At 40.5% G+C, this 13681-nt stretch overlaps 1 protein-coding gene across 2 annotated transcripts in view; it reads right to left on the minus strand.

The window, feature by feature from the left end:
• Positions 1 to 13681, minus strand: part of DNER (delta/notch like EGF repeat containing) — a 352845-nt gene that overhangs the window by 167902 nt on the left and 171262 nt on the right. The gene's annotated exons all lie outside the window — the stretch shown is intronic.

The raw sequence follows: 13681 nt of genomic DNA on the forward strand, positions 1-13681 counted from the left end.
ACATTAAAACATGCTTGTGGATACCTCTACAGAGGAAAGACATAATCATTTCATCTAAGATCTAAAATAAATACTATCCTCGAGCAAAGATCTAGAAAATCTCATTTAGTGTCCTAATACAGATTTATATTGATAAGAAAGAAACAGAATACATAAACCTACATTCTAAAATATTAGGCTGAGTTTCCCCATGTCTACCATAGGAAAGAAGGCTCAGAATAAGGATTAGTGGGATCAAGAATAAGAAAGATACCATATTCTTTTAAGCCCTACATTAAAATATCCAAGCATGCCAAAGAAGCATGAGGGGACCAAAAAGTCAGAAAAAAAGTCCTGCATTTGTTTGGTATTTACCCTTGCCATAAAATAGGCGTATATGATTTTTGACAAACAACAGAAACTGAACCCATAGTTCCGTGGCATTCTGTCATCTTTAAGATTTTTTTTAAAATCATTATCATCATCTGTGCATTTAAAGTCATCCATATATAAACCTTTTCTGATCTTTGAACTTTTGAGTAACATAATGCTGGCAAAAAATCTTGATCGTTTCATAGAGTGCAAATTGGTTTTCATCCTCAAATTGATCCATATTATTTGTTTGTACTATTTTTGTAATTTGTTTCAAGTGCTGGCTCTAGGTGTAGGGATGTATTTGATAACCGTGTTGGTCTGAGATGAAAAGAAATGCGAAACTAAAACTCTTGGTTCAGCGATAATAACTTTCATTAAACCAACTAAGAAATTGCAAAAAAAAAAAATCTTTTTCTGCAAGCTTTTGGGTGCACACGCCCTTTCTCAAGCTCAGGGAAAATTAAAAATGGTAAAAAGTCCCCAAAGGTAGAAAATAAAAAAGATTTTTGCACAGAGGGAGCTGAAGGTGGAAGTCTGTTCCTCTGGGTTCATAAGAGTATCTTTGTGAGGCTCTAGTTTTGAAGAATTTCACAAACATTACCATATGCTACACTGTATAGCCAAATTATTATTTGTTCAGAATCTTCAACAGAATTAATTGCCTGGTGTAGGTCACTAAACAGTTATGGTGAACACTGATAATTCAAAATCTGTAGAAAAATACACTTGCCCACAGGCTTGCTCCTAAAAAGTAAACACATACAAAAATACAGTTTGGCAGCAAATACTAGGCCTGTGTGAAGCGGCTAGTATTCGCTTCAGCGATTCAAATCACTGTCCCGAATCAATTCAGCTGAATCTGAGTCGGAGATTCGGCTGCTGCCAAATCTCCGAATCACGCAGGCACCATCCCCCTCCGACTCTCCCAGTTCCAAGTGGCCCCAGCTCCTGGCTTTTTGGAAGAAAAAAAAAGCCTGCACTCACTGGCTCCTTCCCACTGGGGGGCAATCCCTGCTGCCCCCCGCTATCCCACACCACATGGGGAGGCTCTGCCACAAGCAACCTGACCCCTGCCTGCTGTTGCAGCCCCCCCATAGTCGAATCTCCCCCCAGATTTGAATCAGCACCTGAAGCTTCATACAGCCCTAGCAAATACTGCTCATGCATAGACATAGTTAGGTTAAAATTACTATTCCTTCTATAAATCCGCATATGTATGTATGTGCATATGTATTTTATGCATGTATGTGTAACTCATTAACCCTAACATAGCAAAAGTGAGAACATAATGCATTCCTGGCCAATTATTCTCAGGTTCAGTCACTTGTGCTTAGAGTGGTTGATTGAGACAGCTATTTAATTAAATTTCACCAAAAATGATACAATTAGGGTTTCATTCAATAATATCAACAAAATTGGCAGTTTAAAAGCTAAATATAATGAGGACACTTATGTCAAAAGATGGTTTGGGGGTAACAATCTGCCATAAAGTATAGCTAACAAAATGGGTTTTGAAACTCTGACAATGAAAAGTGTTACAACACTTGAAATTCAAATGTCTAATGACAGATAATAGCTTTGAGATTCAGACATTATTTTTTAGAAATGATTAGGTGTCATTATTTGTTATTAGCTTTGTCATCTTCATTTTTCCTAAATGATGGTATTATACTTTTTTCCCTGAGAAAGTGACATGTACACATTTGTCTGAACAATTCAAAATGAAAAAGAAATGATACACTATTACAGTCCTTGCCTAAAGGGTAACAAAACAGCTCTAAACCACTAATGTAACTTTTATAAATAATTCTCCTGTGTATTTTACTTAACTAACATATAGAATGTCCATGGAGCTGGATGTGATGTACCTAAGGGTGCTGAAGGAGCTGGTTGATGTGTTTGCAAAGCCATTGGCCATTATCTTTGAAAACCCATCGCCATCAGGAGAGATCCTGGATGATTGGAAAAGGGCAACCATACTGCCCATATTTAAGAAAGGGAAACAGGAGGACCCAGGCAACTATAAACTAGTCAGACTCACCTCAGTCCCTAGAAAACTCATGGAGCAAATTGTCAAGGAATCCCTTCCCAAGCACTTGGAGAAGAAAGTGATTAGGAACAGTCAGCATGGATTCACCAAAGGCAAGTCATGGCTGACCAACCTGATTGCCTTCTATGATGAGATGAGTGGCTCTGTGGATGTGGGGAGACGCCTGGATGTGGTGTACCTTGATTTTAGCAAGGCTTTTGATATGGTCACCCACAACATTTTCACAGGCAAGTTAAGGCTGGATGAATGGACTATAAGGTGGATAGAAAACCGGCTGGAGCATCTGCAGAAAAGGACCTGGGGATTACAGTGGACCATAAGCTGAACATGAGCCAGAAGTGTGTCCTTGTTGCCAAGAAGGCTAACGGCATCCTGGGCTGCATTAGTAGGTGCATTGCCAGTAGGTCAAGGTATGTGATGTTTGTCCTCTATTCAGCACTGGTGAGGCCACATCTGGAGTACTGTATTCTGTTTTGGGCACACCACTACAGAAAGGATGTAGACAATTTGAAGCAAGTCCAGCAGAGGAGAAGAAAAATGGTGAGGGGGGCTGGGGCACATGACTTGTGAGGAAAGACTGAGGGAACTAGGTTTATTTAGTCTAGAGAAGAAGAGACTGAAAGGAGTCTTAATAGCAGCCTTCAAATACCTGAAGCAGGGTTTGAAAGAGCTAAACTATTCTCAGTGGTGGCAGATGACAGAACAAGGAGCAACAGTCTCAAGTTGCAGGAAGGGAAGTTTAGGTTAGATATTAGGAAGAATTTTCTCACTAAGAGGGTAGAAAACCACTGGAGCAGGTTACCCAGAGAGGTGGTAGAAGCTCTGTCCTTGGAGATTTTTAAGACCTGGCTAGACAAAGCCTTGGCTGGGATGATCTAGTTAGGAATGGTCCTGCTTTAGAGCAGCGAGTTGAACTAGGTAACCTCCCGAGGTCCCTTGCAATCCTAACTTTTTATGATTACACCTGCTTCAAGATGAACTAAAACAATGGCATCAGGAGAGGTGTGCAGTTCTTGTTGTTTATCTTAATGAACTCCTATTTGTCATTACTTAAATGCCAATAACATTAAGTGCTTCAGTACTGAATGACATACTTGGTATAATCCATGAAATGTGCTTTTCTAGTACTACATGGAACTGTTATCATGCAGATGTCATTTAGAGGCAATGGATGAAAACATACATATGTTTCAGATACTCCAAAGGCAATAAGAACTTTTGCAGCTAGGTCACCTGAGTTTGGTTTTGGTGCAGAGGCAATGCTGAGGGGTTGCATCATTTTCTTAATACTAGATATATTCATTAGTACAATAGTGGTCCCTGGCAGATGTTAAATTTATTGTGCAATTAACATGTTAACTGCATAAAAAATTGCAACATGCCACATGTGCAAAAACATATTGCACCATAAAGGGGCAAACCAGCCAGAAAGATGTTCCGCTTTTTATGTGAAATATCTTTGTGGCTAGTTTGAATAGCACTTTAATTTGAATATGTAGTACGTAGGAGTCCAGAACTGGGGTGCCACTCCTCATTAATTCTAATTTCTTATGTAATATCATAGTATGTTATTTATGTTTTATCTTAGATTTTTGTTTACATTTTTTCAACTGCTGGTGCCAAGACTCCAGTATAGTTGCACCCTACAAACGTGTGCAAAGGCAGCATTATTAAGATATCCAATCAGCACTGATACAGCTTATTCTGAGCAAAATGAGGGTGAACTGCAAAGGTGTACATTATGTTTCATGGTTTACTGAGGAATACTTATTTCAGGGATGTAATTACCATAGATGTAATAATTTAAAATCTTTGGACTTCAAATTTATTCAAATTTACATAATTGTATGAATAATTTTTGGTTGTTTTACAAGGGTTAAGGGAATCTGCACACTAAACAAAACCAAAAACACAATTCACAGCAATAGTTTAAGTCAACAATAAAGTCATGCATCTCAGTGTTCAATGAATGTGCATGAGGGAGATCACAGAACATCCAAATTCACTAAAATTGGGAATCTTGAAGAATAGCAGGAATCATTGGCAAATGATGAAAACTTATAAGAAAGGGGTTCAATAAACCTAGAGTTCAGCTGGACTCTGTGATTGTATGATTATTATATTATACAATGCCAAAATGTTTTGAACTTGACTGAGTGCCTAAAGTTAGGACCTTAAATCTATATTAAATAAATGTTGCCCGATTTCTAAGTGCACAGCCCCCATTGACCTAATTTACAATACTTTTTCCCCTTGAGATTTGAATGAAAGCTGCTGCGTACTCAGCACTTTTCAAAAGTTGAGATGTTTATTTATGCTCTCCTGCAGATGGGCTCCTGAACCTATCTTAGGCATTCATTTTGTGAAAAGCTTAGCCTGGGTATGTATAACAAATGGTGCTGTCCCTTTGGCATCTAAGGAAGATATGTGGTTTATTACAATCTAACTAACCAATTCTACTTTACATTAAATAACAGAGACCTTTGGTTCTGGAATTAAGCAACAAGGATCCTAATTCCCTGCTCTCCATCAATGTGTTCATATACATGTTTCCCTTGATTTATGCGGTACATGTGTTCCCAGAGAATGGCACATAAATTGAATTTGCATAAAGCAAACCCACTTTACAATGTAACAAATAGGGATAGGTTCCTATGGCGGTGAGAGAGGGACGGAGGGAGTGGGACTGGGACTAGGGAAGGGATGGGGGAGGGGCACCACTTCCAGGGCTGCACAAGGCAGCAAAGCAGAGGGAACAGAGTGGCACTCACCCCAGCCTTAGCTGCAGTGGCCCCAGGAGCAGCTGGTGCCAGCTGCCTGCAGCCACTGGGCTACACCATGCTCTGCCTGTCCCCCCGCGCCTGGACTCAGCTTGTCCACACTCACCTCTGCTCCTGGGCTGCGCCATGCCCTGGTGCAGGCATCTGGTGTCAGCTGCTCCCAGGACCGCTCCTGCACAGGCAGGGGTGAATGAGGACAAGTGGAGCCCCCAGTGGTGCATGGCACGGCACTCACCACAGTTCCAGCTGCAGCAGCCCCAGGAGTGGCTAACAACAGCTGCCTGCACCAGGGCATGGTGCAGCCCAGCAGCTACATGCAGCTGACATCAGCTGCTCCTGGGGCTGCTGCAGCCAGGCCTGGGGTGAGTGCTTTGCCCCACACTGCCTGGGGCTCCACTTGTCCACGCTCACCCCAGCCTGTGCTGGAGCAGCCCTGGGAGCTGCTGACACCAGCTGCCTGCACCAGGGCATAGAGCAGCCCAGGAGCAGAGGTAAGTGTGGACAAGCAGAGCCTAAGTGTGGGGGGACAGGCAAAGCATGGCGCAGCCTAGTGGCTGCAGGCAGCTGGCACTGGCCACTTCCGGGGCCACTGCAGCCAGGGCTGGGGTGAGTGGAGCCACAGCCCTTTACCTTCCCCCCCACAGACTTACCTACTTGGGCAGCAGGGGGATCTATGCTGATCACATACGAGCTAATTTACCTCGCATATAACGAATTATGGGTCTAAATATGCTTATCACGTAAGAGCAAATTCACATATAAAGAACCCACATAAATCAAGGGAAACCTGTATTAAACTCATCTGTAGAGAGGCTGTGGGAGAGGTGAAGGTTAAGTGATAGACCAACTTTTTGGGGAAGTGATTTTTGCCTTCTATATAGGTAGCCAAAACAATGACCCAAAAATACAAGGTACGTCTCAAGATCTAAAGAAAAACCATGTGTGGAAAGCCAAAGCAAAGAAAAGTTACTTTTGAGTTACTTATTCCTTTTTCCATATACCTTGATTTCTTTGAGGGTAGTTTTGTCTGTATGAAGCTGAAGTATAAAAGATGATGACGATGACAATGATGCTATCAGTACTATCTTATGGACAGCATCTTACAATTAACACCAATTCTATTGCTGGAAAATAAGTGTCGGGGGAATGATCTTTCCTCCTGCGCACCTATGCCACCATCCCACAACCTACAGATCATAACAATGTGAAGTTTATATAGAAGAGTACCTCTGGGTACAGAAGAAAGGGAACAGAATGTCACCTTCACTCAGCATCCCCTCCCTCAGCACAATTTTGGCTAAAGGAATATATTTTCAACTCCTTTCATTCCCACTGTAGCAAAAATAGGAAGGGAAACTATTTCCATTTTATTTTACAAAGTATTCAAAAGTAAGTGAAAATACCATTTGAAGTATGTATGTATGCTTACCTGAGAAAAAAATGAGTAAGGACCTCTGGTTTGACCCAGGGTTAGTTTGTTTGTTGTTTTACACACTCCACAAATTACAGCATGCCTCTGTACTATACTATAGCACACTGTTAATTATACTTTATAGTCCCATTAAAGTACATGATATAGCCTGTTACATTACAATAGCTCTGAACCAAAACTGGGAGGTGTGTAAATATACAAAGACCATCATTAATCTTCCTCTTGGCAGTGGAAGCAATGACTACAGTCAGCAGAGTTCTTAGTTTATTTCTGGCATTAGGCCTTTTGTGCTTTCTTCTAAGAACATGCTTTGCATCTTGGAAAACTAGACTAGAATGAATTAGAGATTTTTTTTAAAAGGGAAATCACAAAGGGCTTGTAAATTTAAAGAAAATTAACCATTCAACATTGCAAAAAGAAGGACAGAAGATTAGTCTCATGGAGGACTGACACAATGGCTGATACTCTCTGGGCACATCTATACTTAGTATTAATATGGTTTAATAAACTCCAGTGCTGTTCATACTGGACTTTATTGCTTGTAGGCATAACCTTGACATCTGGGACTGGGTCAGGGAAACCAGAAACTCAGCCTGCCAGCCAGGATCTGTTTGGCTCCATCATAATGTGCTGCAGAGGGGCTGGCAGGGACACAAGGGTGCTACAAGCTAGCAGGCAGCCCTGATACTATAGCACCCTCATGCCCCAGTCAGCCCTGGTCACCATCTACACATGCGTTGTGGCACACTAAATAACTCCACTGCAGGATAGTACTTGTCTTGGGCAATACTATCCTACAGCAGATTTCATTAGTTTACTGTGGCCTAATAGCACCGCACATGTAGATGGTGATGCTTTACTGCGGAGCTAATTAGTCAACTCTCCAGTAAGATTCACACATAGATGCACTCACTGACTACATAATTTTGGAAGTTATTTACTGTGTCACTAGGGAAGTGACAGCACAATTTCAGGGCCTCTCTCACCTAAGATGAAGAAAACAGACTCAGAAATATCACACCCAATTAAGCCTGCATCTCCCACACTCAAGTTCACTGAACAACACTGGTCACATTGGCTCGGTATCAAAGTTTCTTGGCTTATGCTATCATGTAACTAAAGGGTCGAGTAAGAAAAACCAAATGGATTTGAAAAACCACTGTGGCTAAACACACAATTAAGCATTTTTATTTTGATTGGTGTTAGAAGCTAATCATAAATTAGTTAAGCTTGGAAACATCATATGTGATGTTTTGGTGGCTTAACCTCAGAATGATGCAATGTAAAATGATCATTGCAATAGCTTAATAGCATGCAGAGGGATCATAAAACATAGTCCAGTTGAAATGCTATAATTCAAGGGATTTTCTGTAAAAATTAAAGGAGAAGAGCTATAGTTTTGAACCCAAAAAGTGAACTGCGGTTAAGGCCAATTAAGAATATTGCTCTCTGTAGGTCTTTCTATGTCTTTTAGAAACTGGATACTCGGTAGCTTCTCTTTGTCCCATAGTTCCAACGATTGCACTGTCAGTCACCCATATGTTACACTATATTAGAAGTGGCTTCCACTGAGAGTCATGCCTTTAACAAATGTTTCTCTTATTACTTATTTATTATCTTTGCTAACAACAAATATAAACTAAAACTGCTGTATCTGGATTAATAAGCAACTTTGATTCGTATGAATTTCAATTAGAATTGATGTGTCTCAATTTCCCGATGTCAAGAAATACTCATCACTGCAAATGCTACCATCTCCACAAGACTATTATGTATACTGAGATTCAAGAAAAATTTATAATGTGGGCTTGCCCTCTATGGCAGAACCACTATGTATGCAAAAATTATATAAAGTCGTTCAACATCAACGTAGATCTGTCCAATCTAAGGAGAACATCTGGCACTGCATGCAGCTCAACATGAAGCAGCTTTGATCCAGAGGATGGAAGCAAAGTGAGAAAGAAGAAGCAACACGCTGTAAACTTGGCCTCCAACTCAGACAACATAGGGATCTGTGAAACTTGTAAAAAGCTGTGTTGCTCTTGAATTGGGCTTGTCAGCCCCAAGTAGATTTATCGGGCATCTGGCTAGACCTCTTAGGTGTATGCCATGATCCAGAGGATGGATGATTGCCTACTACCAACTCCCTTGGAAAGGAAAAGGTGAGGGACACAGTATCTGCTAACTCTGCTTTGACTGAAGAAACTTGTAAGGGTAGGTTCCTAACTCCTAGAACAGCTAGGAAAGGAGTGACTAATGACTGCATCACCTTACTAACCAGAGTCCTTCAAGTGACCCCATGTCTTTCTCTTTAAAATTAATCAAGAGGGTAATAATAGATATTTGTTTATCTTACCACAGGGTGCTCTAATGTAAGTGCAAAAGTTGTATTCAGCCACACCTGTTCATTTCACCAAGAAATAGGAGCTGTGGTATTCAGAGTAAACAAATGGCATGTAATTCTACTTTTCTCTCTCTTCTAATTTTTCTCTTTCTTCTAATACCGCAAATACAGTTGAATGACTTTAACAAAGATTGGAGAGAATGACTCTAACAGAGATTGAAGGGTAAATGAGTAGCTGACAATCTCAACCACAAACAGTCAGAGATGAACATTATGAGTTAAGAGCAGAGCAGCAACCTGAAGAAATGACATAGCTTTTATCAGCAAAAAGTAATCCAACCATTTTTATGCAATTGATGGATGTTCTTGAATCTCAGTAAACCCCCCTGCCCAAAACCATTTAATCATTTTTGTCTCACTAACAAGTTGCAATAGTTTTTTCAAATACTGATCTCATCGAGATTATTTAATACTTTGGTGTTCTCAGGATCAAAATGGGCAATAGCATAACTAGGACAGGATAACTGCCCTCGGCACTGACTTGGCAGGGAGGCAGGGGCAGGAAGAAGAGAGGGACAGGTGGAAAAAAAACCAGCTGTTGCTGCTGTAGTGTTATGCCTCTGGAAATGGAGTATGGTAGGGTGACCATATAGGACAATGTGACATCTGGAACTACGTGACATTTCAGACACTGCCCCCCTTCTCTCCCCATACTCTGCCTCAAGTCAGGTAGAGACAAGGATGGGGCAGTATGGTGCAGCTCTGGTATTACTATTCAGGCAGCTATGGAAGTCAATGATTCATTAATGAGCCATGTTCTTTACTTCACAGGTGTTACCAATCAGCTCTCCTTTTAATAGTCATTCCACTAAACAAGCTAACCTATTTTAGGGTAATTTTCTGTCTGCTAGAGCTTCTTATTTCACATATTAAAGGTCTACAAGGCTAGGTACATCGTTAAGTCCCCTCTACATGTGCAGATAAAGGTGGAATGGGATCTAATGCATGATTCATACCATCAGGCCTCCTGCAATGCCACGCAGGCTTCCCCTGTACTAGCAAGAAGCAGGCTCCCATGACTGGAAGCCCCACACAACCCAGTTAAAGGACTACCAGCCATGGGGGTACTCTTGCACCCCCATGGCTGAAGGATCCCCACTGCCGTGATCTTCCCATCCCAAGGATGTGGGGAAACCCCTGGGGCCAGAGGATAACCCCAGAGGTGATCCTCCCACCAGGGTGATCCTCTAGCCCTAGGGGTTTCTCTGCATCCCCAGGGTGGACAGATCACCCCTATGGCAATACCCAGGCCATAGGGGTTTCCCACACCGTGGAGCCCTAGGGATCATGGCTACCATAATCCCCAGCGTCTGGGGGTTTCATGCACCCCTGAGCCCTAGGGATCCTGGCTACCATGATCCCAAAGGTTTGGGGGGTGGGGTTCACTGGGCATGATAAAGTCCTGCAGCTGAGAGCCCCATCAGCTCCCATCAGCTGACAGGGTTCTCAGCAGCAAGGAAGACCCTGCTACGTATGCAAATTAAAGCCCAATAACAACCAGGTATAAAAGTAGTACACATGTTTTAGGTCTAACTTTATAGTTGTTTGGAGCTTTTTATTGTGTGATAGCTACTTTGCGCTTGTACCTGTTCTGCAGGCAATTGCTCAACTGTGCAATACCTGTAATGTGTAGCGGGGCCCTCAGTGTAATACATGTCTTCATTAACAAAACACAGAATATAGTAAGATATTAGCATCCCATCCAAATAGATGAAATAGGCAGAAAATATTTGAAAGGGAGAAATACCTGATTTTTTTCCCCCCTTTTTAGTGAACAAGCTAGTTCATACAGAGACACATACAAGTTATTTTCAGTTTAACTACTGTTATGAAATGATGAGACAAACATCTGTAATTTATTTATTTCTACATGTCCTGTAAAATTATACTAATTGTATATACACATTACCTCAAGCATTTTTAAAAATTCATTTTCAGGACTGAAGCAGCTGTTGCATTTTTCCAGGCATTAGCACTGTCATGGGTAGACATATTTTTGTAGCAGTTCAATTATTACTGCTATAATTCAAATTTTCATTTCCTGTCAATTTAGTGGGCTTAATTTAGAATTTAAATTAGTAAATTGTAACAGCTGAGCTATTATTGAATGTCCTAACCATGCCAACTTTTTTGTGCTCACAGCAGGCTCACAGCTGTTAATATTTGCTCAACAGCAACTACTACTTTTATCTCCTAAGTAAATCTTAATAAAGCCAAGATTAAATGTGCACATTTGTGTTCTATAAGTTTTATTATTATTTTTTGCAATAAAAACAGCATATATTCAACACAATTTTTCCATGTAAGCTAATAGAGAAGATATGGCCTAAGTCACAGAATCCCTAGTTTTTCAGTGTTATACAGAAAACAGACTATAAAGGTTTTATCTAATAGGAATATTCTTATATTTCTAAGTTATTTTGTCTGGAACAATTATTTGACCACAAAAACCATCCACAGTGATCACTGAAATTTCTATTATTAGTATTATAGTCCTTTAAGATAATATTATTAAAAAGGAAAGAATAGTGCACTGATAACTTCAACAAGAGCAATAATCAGACACAGAAAGGAAAAATTTGAGACTTTGTAAAATTGTTCTGCTTTGTTTCTTCCCAAGATTATGCTCAGAGGAATCAGTGGCACTATTCAATAATTTCTGAACAACATACAAGCACAGAGTGAGAAAGGAGTTAAACTATATAAAACTATACAAAGAAAGATGTACTGACACGGTTCTTTCAGTAAATCTGGTATATTTTATTAGACCAACTCAAATACAGGCAGTCCTCGACTTACAACATTTCGCATTTACATTTATAAATTGACACCCTGTTTCAACTTTCTGACATCAGTTTCAACTTTACAATGCTTAATCTGATGTGATGCCATGCCATGCCAGTGAACAAGTTCGCTGCATCACCCATCTGTCTGGAGAATATCTGTCCAAACTTCCTTGGACACTATTTTTAAGAAAGCAGACAAGACTCCAGAAAAACCTGCAGCCAAGTCTCCTGAGAAGACTCCAGCCAAGAACCCTTCAAAAAGCCCAGCAAAGTCACCTCAAAGAAGTCCTTCCAAATCAATATGATTGCTATTTACAATATAAATACATTAATGTAACTATATTACTCATCTCTGTACTCTGTAATTGAATACAAAATTCTAGGTTATTTTTTATGGAAATAGGTATCGGACCTTGGTTCAGGAACCAATCCCCCATTTATAACATTGTTTCCTATTGGAAAATTGGTTCTGAGTTGCAATGTTTCTACTTAAGATGTGGTTTTCAGGAATCAATTGTGTCATAAGTCCGATGCCTGCCTGTAGTTGGAAAAATTCTTCTTTGCAAGCTTTTGGGCGCAAATCACGATTCCTGCTTTTGGCTTTCACTCAACAAGGACATTCTTCTAGAGAGAGAGATCGCATTTTTAAAAGAGCCACCTGGATACCATGCGAACAATTGCTGCAGTACAGAAGGAAAACCCCCATGAATCACACACCATTGGTTATGATATATCACTCCTCCCTTGAAACTATACAGAAAATCCTCAAACAATTGCAACCCATACTAAAAAAAGACCCAATTATTATTAAAGAGATCTTCCCAGAACCACCTATCCTAGCCTTCAAATAAGCACCAAACCTTGCTAACCTCGTCACCAGAAGCAAACTTCCTACAGCCCAAAACACACCGACTGGATCCAGATCATGCCACAATGAGAAATGTAAAACCTAACAACATATCTCCACCACACCCACAATTACTATACCCCATAACAGAACCACCAGCATTCCTGGATCTTGCAGCTGCACTTCCGGACATGTAATATATCATCCAATGCACCAAATGCCGTGATGGAAAATACAGAGGAGAAACCAAAAACAACTGTGTACCAGAATGAGCACACACCGGAAATCCATCAAAGACAAAAATACCCAATTACCTGTGGGGGCACATTCCTCACAAGAAAACCACACGCTCTCCAATCTCTCAGTTCTAATCCTCAAAGGGAATTTACAAAACATCTTTCACAGATGAACCTATGAACTTCACTTCATCAACCTACCAGATACAAAAAAATATTGTCTAAATATATACATTGGATTTATGACACATTATAACCTGCTTAACTTCTGATTCTCCAGGTACCTCCACAGTTTACCAGCTACGTTCATTCCCCTTCTCTACCTTCTCCCCCACTCTCCTGCAACCTGTCTCTTACCCACTGACTCCTCAATTTACATCTTTACTGACTGGTTTTCTTGCCTGCATACCAGCCTCTGGCTTTGTTACCATTCATCCAGGAAGAGCTATACTATTCTTCCATCCAGGAAGAGCACAGACAAACTGCAGATGCTTCCTCAGCCTGAAGAAGGATATTTGTACCCAAAAGCTGGCAAAGAAGAATTTTTCCAATGATCTGAGTTGGAATTTTTCCAACTATCTAATAAAAGATATCAGATTTACCAAAAGAACATGTCTGCCTATATCCTTAGACTAACATGGATACAACCTATACGCCTGTAAAACATACAGACAGCACACGTGGAATCCAACAGAGCTGCAGGGTTACTTAAAGATTTGGACTCCCAGCTGTCAACTGCTCTCACATTAATCACAGTCTTTGAGTATCTCAGTTTGCTCCAATGCAACCTCT

This window comes from Crocodylus siamensis, chromosome 6 (assembly GCF_052110815.1).
Source record: "Crocodylus siamensis isolate JL-2025a chromosome 6, ASM5211081v1, whole genome shotgun sequence".
NCBI lineage: Eukaryota > Metazoa > Chordata > Crocodylia > Crocodylidae > Crocodylus > Crocodylus siamensis.